Here is an 8,558-nt window from a genome sequence, read left to right as displayed (position 1 = left end):
GCAGCATCCCCGGCTGCCTCTGGCCAGGCATAAGCTAGCTGGGGGAGAGGAGGGTGCTCAAGCTGTGAAATAGGGTAAGGACCAGAGAGCAGCAAAACATTGGATAGAGGATGTTTTTCCCACCCCAGATGTTTTCAGGGACCCAGCCACTGTGGCCTGGCACAGCAGAGGGCAGAGCGGTGCACCTGGAGAGGGAGACCAGTGGAGGAACCAACCATCTTCTCTGAGACAGGGCTTGGAGATGCATCCTTGCAGCTGGTTGCTTTCAGCATTGCATCATCTACCAGAGGTGCCACGCTGCCCTCCAGAGAAAGAAAGGCACAAACAGAACAGCACAGCCCACCTTCCAAATCTTCATTTAGAGAGTGTGGCTTCAATTAAATGCAATTACTTAATTTTGAATCAAAGGTGACTTCTCTTGCATTTACTTTGCTGTCTCTAGTGGCTTCTCTGAGAGAGAGTTGCTCCAGGAGGGTAGGCGCTTATGAAGGGGAACTTCCAAATGACTGTATGTGTCGCTGCATCTAGGTCAGAGGAGTCGGATGAAAGTATCTTCCATGTTTCTCTCTTGTTTGTTTGTTTTTTTTTTAAACTGGGCTTCTAATAAACATGTTAACTTTCCAAATTATTATAAGCAGCTGCATCTATCAGCAACACACAAGGATATATTTACTGCATTTGAGAATGAATCTTTGAAGTCCAGCACATCTGAGATTCATGCAGGGAAGGTGCTGCAGCCATCGTGGCACTCCTCTGCCAATTTCTGAAGATGTGAGACTTGAAAGCAACTATTTCTTTGCAAATATGGACAGACATGAGAAGCCTTTTTATAAAAAGTAAATAGATACCAAAATAAGAATACTTAAATGGATACTTCAAAATCTACATGTGACTGTCAGAGAGTTTTGTTTGTGTATTGCAAGGGGCTTTCTTTTACTTTTCTTACCAACACTATCCCTACACAGTCCATATTTGCATTTCATCACATGCTGCTTTTCATTTTGGTATCATCATCCAGAGAAACAGAGTTTCCCTATCCTGCCTCAGTCCCACATTCAAGAAAACTAGATGAACCATAAAAAAAAAAAAAATCATGAGAGTAACATGCATAAAATCAACAGAAAGGATTTTACTCTGTGGATCCTTCCACAGCTTGAGGCTTAGATTCCTTTTTCTGTAGAGGCCTGAGAGATACTGCAGGGTGAAATAACTGCAGCATTAAATGGCATGGCATCACGAAACAGTGGATATTGCTGGGTTTTATAATCACATACCCCTGTTATGGTGCTTCTCCATGGTGCTCCCAGTACACCCACACATATTAAACTCTCCAGGAAACGCTTGTGTTGCTGTGTGAAGCCACACAACCTGGCACATGGGGAACCTAATTGCACCCTCCAGCCACTCCTACAGAACTAGCAATAAGTAAAGCTAAAAAGTATTGAGCACATTTGGATTTTCCAGTCTCTGGAAGGATATGTATGTTGAATTAAATTTGCAGCTGTGTAGTCTCTACTGACTTACTGTTTCCTTTTGATCTGTATTAAAGATAGTGATGGAGCAGGTGCGAGTGTGAGTAATGGGTAGGTAGGTATCACGCTATTTGGGTTCTTGCTCTCTCCCTTTCTTCTCTTTATACAGTTTCTTTCTCTTGGTGTTGGGATATTTTTAGTTCTTCAAGGCTCTATCTTCTGCATCAAAAATAAAGGGGAAACCCACTTTTTATCTATACTTTTAGGAAAGTGTGTGTGTGTATATATGTAAGTACCCTATCTATGCAGTGGCATATATTTGAGGTTACTATGTTTTGATGAGCTCCATTTGAATTCACTACAAGAAATTAAGATAGAAAGGAAGGAGAAATGGCTGTTCTCTCAATAGTGTTTCTCCATCTCCCAGTAATGTTTGCCATATGGGATGTGCTTTGGGTACTGACTCTGTTGTGGATTTATCCCCCCTCTAGATCATCTTCCGGAAGATCAGCGATGTCAAGAAGGAAGAAGAGGAGCGCCTGCGCCAGAAGAATGAGGTGACGTTGAGCATCCCTGTGGACCACCCTGTGCGGAAACTCTTCCAGAAATTCAAACAGCAAAAGGAGATGCGTAATCAAGGCTCAACCCACATCGACCCAGAAAGGAACCAGCTTCAGGTGGAAAGCCGGAGCGTGCAGAACGGAGCCTCCATCACAGGCACCAGTGTGGTCACCGTCTCTCAGATCACCCCCATTCAGACATCCCTGGCTTACATGAAAACCAGTGAGGCTGTGAAGCAGAACAACAGGGATGCGATGGAGCTCAAGCCAAATGGAAATGGAGACCAAAAATGTCTCAAAGTAAACAGTCCCATGCGGATGAAAAATGGGAATGGGAGAGGATGGCTTCGACTGAAGAACACTATGGGAACCCACGAGGAGAAGAAGGAGGACTGGAACAACGTCACGAAGGCTGAGTCCATGGGGTTGCTGTCTGACGACCCCAAGTGCAATGACTCGGAGAATGGTGTAAATAAAAACCCACTGAGGAAAACAGACTCTTGTGACAGTGGAATAACAAAAAGTGACCTTCGCTTGGATAAAGCTGGTGAGACTCGCAGCCCCCTGGAACACAGCCCCATTCAGGCTGATGCTAGGCATCCTTTCTACCCTATTCCTGAGCAGGCCTTACAAACCACGCTGCAGGAAGTCAAACACGAACTCAAAGAAGATATCCAGCTGCTAAGCAGTAGGATGGCTGCCCTTGAGAAGCAGGTGGCAGAAATTTTAAAAATATTGTCTGAAAAGAACGTACCCCAGATCTCTTCCCCCACGTCTCATTTATCACCCCAGCACCCTCTCCAGATACCCTGTCAGGATATTTTTAGTGTTTCAAGGCCTGCATCACCTGAATCAGAAAAAGATGAAATCCACTTTTAGCATATACCTATGTGTATATATGTATACAGTATATATGCAGAGGTGTATATATACCTTTATACATATATATGTGTGTGTGTATACGGTAAATATATATACATATATATTTTCACTTGCATCCAATATGACTTGAACACACCAAGGATTTTGATATGTAAATATTGCATGTCCAGCTGGATTCTGGCCTGCCAAAGAAAACAATTATTAACATAGATATTGCTTGTATAATATGCAGTTGACTGCATGCACACTTTACATTTATTTATAATCTCTATTATGTAATAAAAGAATGACTTTTGTTTAACAAAGGCAATGTACTATTTAAAGAATCAGGGTCTAACCTGCCAATATTGCCATGACAGTTTTGATCTCAGGCTGGGTGAATTGAGCTTTTATTTCCTCACTGTCTTTTCTGCCGAGTTAAACAGTAGATTAACATGACACGGAGGACATGTTCAGACTCCGGTTAGTGTTGTTTCCTGGTATCATTCCATTACAATATACTGTATATTTGGTGATAAATTCCCTTACTCCTCCTAAAGGGAGGGCTCAGCTCAGCGGCCAGGGAAGGGCACCGTGTCCGGTGCTGGGGTGAATCACTGGAATTTATTCGTGTGGGTTTTGTGCATGCACAGCCTTTTATTTCAAGTATCCTCCTGCTCTTTTAACATCCTAAGTAAGAAATAATAATGGTGATTTATGTAACAAAATGAAACTAACAGAAACTCTGTCAGCTGTACCCCCTGAGTGTTTGGGGGGTAACTTCTTTCTTGAAAGCCTCCTTTTACTGATGCCATTTTTACTGAACTGGTAGAGTAACATTATGTAGATTCTCTTTGCAGCACTCAGTGATGGTGTCCGGTTCTGTCAGTATCTTCATTAGGATGTCCTGGTTTTGTAGGGTTGAGGTTGTTCTCCCTCTATCCCCCCTCATTGCCCCTGGCAGAAAGACTTTGTACAAGGTCTGAGCAAGGGCGAGAGCTATCATCGTTCAGCTCCTCAGGAGCCATGTGAGCAGGTTTGAAAGGCTGAAGTTAAAAGGCTGCAGTTAATCCCTCTCCACTTGCTTTTCTGACGATGTTTGTCAGTCTGCAACTGCCTTTGAGAAAAAAAGAAAGTAACTGGTCAGGATGAAATTCCTTTTAATCCAAGGCACCTGGATGATAACGTTTGGGTGGGAGAGTGGTGGGTGCGTTGGGGAGATGAAGTCCTCCCTGGGGTGCTGCTCGCTGCTCTTGCCTTGCACTTGTGGAAGGTTTCAATGCATGGTGTGGGGGGGACACACTTCAAGAGCAGGCTTGCAGTGCCCACGCAGCCAGTTGTCACACGTACTGAGTCCCTTAGGTCTGTCAGATGCTCCAACCCTCCTCTTAGCTGGCTCCCATCAGCATCTCCCAGTCTTGAACGATGCTCAGACCCCATCTCCATCTCGTAGATTGGAACATCTGCCTCCATGCAGCACTGCTGGCTTTGGAGGGCTGCAGCAGGGCAGGCTTTTGTACCGAATCCTGTTTGTTCTCCTGTTTGGAGCTGAGGTTTTGAACTCTGCCTGGGTCTGCACCTGAGTGTGGTGGGGTTTTTTGCCTCTCTGTTTGCACTAGTTTTGAATCCAAGTACACATCATGCACAGAAGAAATGGCCATCACAGCTTCAGAGCTGTTAACTGGTACAGCTTGAGGCCAGCCCAGAAGAGTGCAGTGGCTCCTTCAGAGAAAGATTTCCCCTCCACACTTGAATGGCTCCTTGCATCAAGATCCCATGTTTTCCAAAGTGCCTGAACTACAACATATATGTACCACAAGGCATCAATATCAATCAGATAAATAAAAGACATGTTTATAATTAGTGGGCATCCTTACCAGACACCGATATCAGATCCATTACTTAACGTTAGGAAACTAAACTAAACTGAACTAAATCGCTTCCTGAAAAACTAAACAAAACCAAAACCAAAACCAAAAAACCTCCGTCATTTGCAGTAGTGGCAATTAGGAACCTGCATCTTAGGGTGAACATATCTTCTACAGTGAAATCCAAACCCATAAACTCCCAAAAGTTCATAAGAAAGCCAAAGAAGTCTTTGCTTCTCTTGTGTCAATTCATGGAGGCTTCGTGGGAGATGATGGTCTTTCTCATTTGCTGTTCCTTTCTGTCCTGTTTCTGCCCCTTCTCCAGTTCCTTTCTTTAGGATATTATAGACAAAAAAAAAAGGAAGAATAAAAAGCCACTGAAAGGGACAACTCTTCCCAAAGCCTGGTGGTTAGGCTGCCTGCTCATTATAGTTTTCCACAGCTGTGGTTGCTGCTGTCAAAACTTCCAGCTGTATTTTGCAGCTCCTATTCTGACACAAGTGCAAATCTGTAACTCTGCAACCATGCTTAGGTCTGTGAGGACAAACCGTGCTTGCAAAACTGAAGGACCTTCAAGGTGCTGCTCTAAATCCTACGCTGCGATTCTGAAAGAATCGGGGTTATAGGGTTAGGGAGTTACAGGGTTGCTGCAGGCTGCTGGAGTAAGTACAGACTTTGTGGGTGCAATTTAAGTGCCAAGCTTTGAAGACCTGAATGTTCTTGCCTGATTTGGATTCCTGGTTAAGACAGACCCACAGCAACTGTCCAGAGCTTCCTAGTGAATAGCTGAGTCACACAGGCTGTCCGGTGGCCAGATTTTGGTAAAGTTCCTTGAATGCATGAATCTGCTGCGATGTGATGCTGCAAAAGAGCCGTCAGGGTAATGGAGGTGACTTTGTTAGAAAGCTTTAGCCTGAATGGTGTTCTTCTGCCTTTGTGAAGGACTTTTTTTTTTTCTCTGTAACTGATAGTAATTCTAGATAGAACTGCATGGCATGCAAAGGGATCTCTATTTAGGTTTATCTTGCAAGTCAGATGTAACTTTGTGCAACTTTACAATGAGAGAACATGTAAGAGGATTAATCTGACCTTGAAAATTATTTGAGCCTGGAATGTCTATTACAGTTCAAGCACAACTCGACTGGTTAAAATGTGTAGTGGCTAAAAGCTATAAATAGTGTAAAATACCAAGTTCATGAAACAAATACGGTGTGTCCGGGTCCACTTCTAGTGCTGCTTTGACTCTGATATTCCAATATTGTCCATTGCAGGTTCAGTGGAACCAGCTTGTACCTTGGATGAGGCAGTAGCTCAATAGGTGTCTTGCAAACGTGATAAATCCCTGCAGGTGGGCTATCCCAGGCCCTGTGTGCTGGGGTGCAGCCGGAGGCCCAATTTGCAGGTTTGACTCTGGTGGCTATTGCTCTGAAAATTTGACTTGTACAATTCTGAAGCACTTTACCTCTAAATTTTCATGATCAGAGCATTACATGTTGTTTCATGGAGTTGTTGCAGGGGTACTAGTTCAGCTTTCCCGGCTCCTCGTGGCTGTGCATGATGCGATTGAGTGTACTGCTCAACTGGGGCATTCCTTTTCTGTTAAAGAAGCATGAGTCGCAGTCTTGCAGTTCAGGCTTGACTGAAAGCAACCCCCTATAGTCATTAAGTGCAATAAGGACACAAATGTGTCTCTTCCACCTAAGCCAGTGCTCAAGCAGCTACATGCTGCGTGGAGGGGGCTCTCGGCTGCATGCTTTCCTGTCCTTTAAGAGCTGTATACCTCTAACAGCATTCTTAGCATCTACCTTGTGCTTTGTGTGTTCAAAGCATTTTACCTGCACACAAGTGGATTTTGTCTCTCTGGACTTTGGAATAGAAATAAAATGTGTACATAAACACTTTCCAAAGCAAATCAACTAGAGTACCTTTAATAGCTTTTTTGTGTAATGTTACATATACAAGATAGAACAGCACTTCAGGAAAATAACTGAAAAAAATTAATTGTTGTAGTGAAGATTCAGTTTTTCTGAATTTGTGTTTGTAAATCCTTTTTTCCGTCTTTCTATCTTTGCCAGGGGACAGGGGGTTAGAGCAGAGCTGACTCTGGAAGTGACAAACTTAAGCTTTGCCCATTTTTCTTTTCCCTGTTCTGCAGAAGTAGCACAACTATAGGGACTCGATGCTTCTGGCACCAAAGTTTGGGCTCATTCCTAGATTCAAATTCAGTCTTCATTTACCACCACATGGAAAGCAACCCTGTTACACAAGTGTGAACTGCAGGTTGAATCTAATAATCATATTGGACCTTAAAGTGTATGTTGGATCCCAGGACAATTTTAATGAACTGGCAGCTGCAGAAATAACGTTGTACTATTTGCAAGCCGTGAGCAGTCACTCTGGAAGTAACTGAGACTGTTACAACAGACGTCATCGTTTGCATGGGTCAGAAAACGGATGGTGTGCTCATGAAATAGCTTGAAGGCTTTTTGGGGAAAAAGACGTCCTGAACTGGAAAGGAAAATAAAGAGCCAAAGATTTAATATGGAATTTGGGAGTGAGGAGGTAGAGGGATATATTATAATGAATTGACACTTTTTTACTTGGATTTTGAGCATTTAGAAAACCCAAACGTGTCTTTTTTTGTGTCAGAACTGGATAGATTGTTTGTTAAAATAAATATTTTTTTTTCCTAAGTGAGGTGACATCAAAGTGATACCTGTTTTATAAAAAAAGTACTGAAATAAGATTTTCCTACAGAAGAAGGTTTTAACAGGTTTTGTTACTGTTGTTTTTAATAGGCTGTATCTAAAGGCTTTTTTTCCAGTTCTTTTTTTGTACCAGAAGCTCCTGTGTTAACACATATCTTCAGGTCCATAGGATCTATAATGCTTTATAGTCCTACTGCTAACGTACTTGTTAGAGAGGGTTTGAGAAGTGGGATTCTTCTGGAGAACGGCATCTCCCCGTGGCAGCCCAGGCTCTGTGACTCTCCCATCCTGAGCTGCAGTGAGAGCTGTGAGCACTGAATAGCAGGAGTTTGCATTTTTCTTGGCACCTCTGGATCTGTACTGGTACCCTTCAGGGAATTTAAGGAAATAGAAAAGTTGACGCTGTCATTTTTCCTGGATGGCCTCAGTCCTTCACATATGTCTGTACTGCCAGAGCAGCGCTTTCCCAGGGAGCCTACAGGGAGAAAAAGTTTGATCCGGACGGATTTCCACATCTGGGAATAGTTTTTATAACTTTCCCTTTATTTTTTTGGTACAAATGGATAACATGATCTCTACGTGTTTTATTGGTTTAAGTATGTTATAGGGCATTTCATAATTAAATACAGTCCTAAAGCAAAGTGTTGAATGGAGCGAAAATAGACAAGAAATCTACATTATTTCTAGCAGAAAAGCATCAAATTTTCTTACTGACATAAAGAGTAGTGTGCAAAGATCAGCTTTGTGATATCTAACAAATGACAAACAAAATAAAATCATCCTTACTGAGGGTGCGTTTAGTCATACAGAAAATTGACCTTGTATTGCACAATGCCACAAGAAGGCATATACTGATTTTGAATACTGAAATGATAGAAGCATTCAAAAAGGTCTTGACCAGGCCATGATAAATAAATTATATTAATTTATTATGTTATGTTAATCAGTGTCCTGATGCAAGGCAGGTGGAACCAGGCATCTGGGGCTGTATTCTCACAAACCTTTCTATCCATTGTCTGTAAGGCAGCTAAGTGCATTTCTTCATTATTTTCTGCTTAGAGCTATAAGCTTTCTTGGCCCACAGTCTGA

General features: G+C 42.6%; 1 pseudogene; it reads left to right on the top strand.

The window, feature by feature from the left end:
• The first annotated feature begins 1,963 nt into the window (after positions 1-1,963).
• Positions 1,964-2,720, top strand: LOC104158693 (annotated as a pseudogene).
• Positions 2,721-8,558: the final 5,838 nt, after the last annotated feature.

The sequence above is a fragment of the Cariama cristata genome, unplaced genomic scaffold (genome assembly GCF_000690535.1).
Source record: "Cariama cristata isolate BGI_N322 unplaced genomic scaffold, ASM69053v1 scaffold5963, whole genome shotgun sequence".
Lineage (NCBI taxonomy): Eukaryota > Metazoa > Chordata > Aves > Cariamiformes > Cariamidae > Cariama > Cariama cristata.
This window is presented reverse-complemented; position numbering and strand designations above follow the sequence as displayed.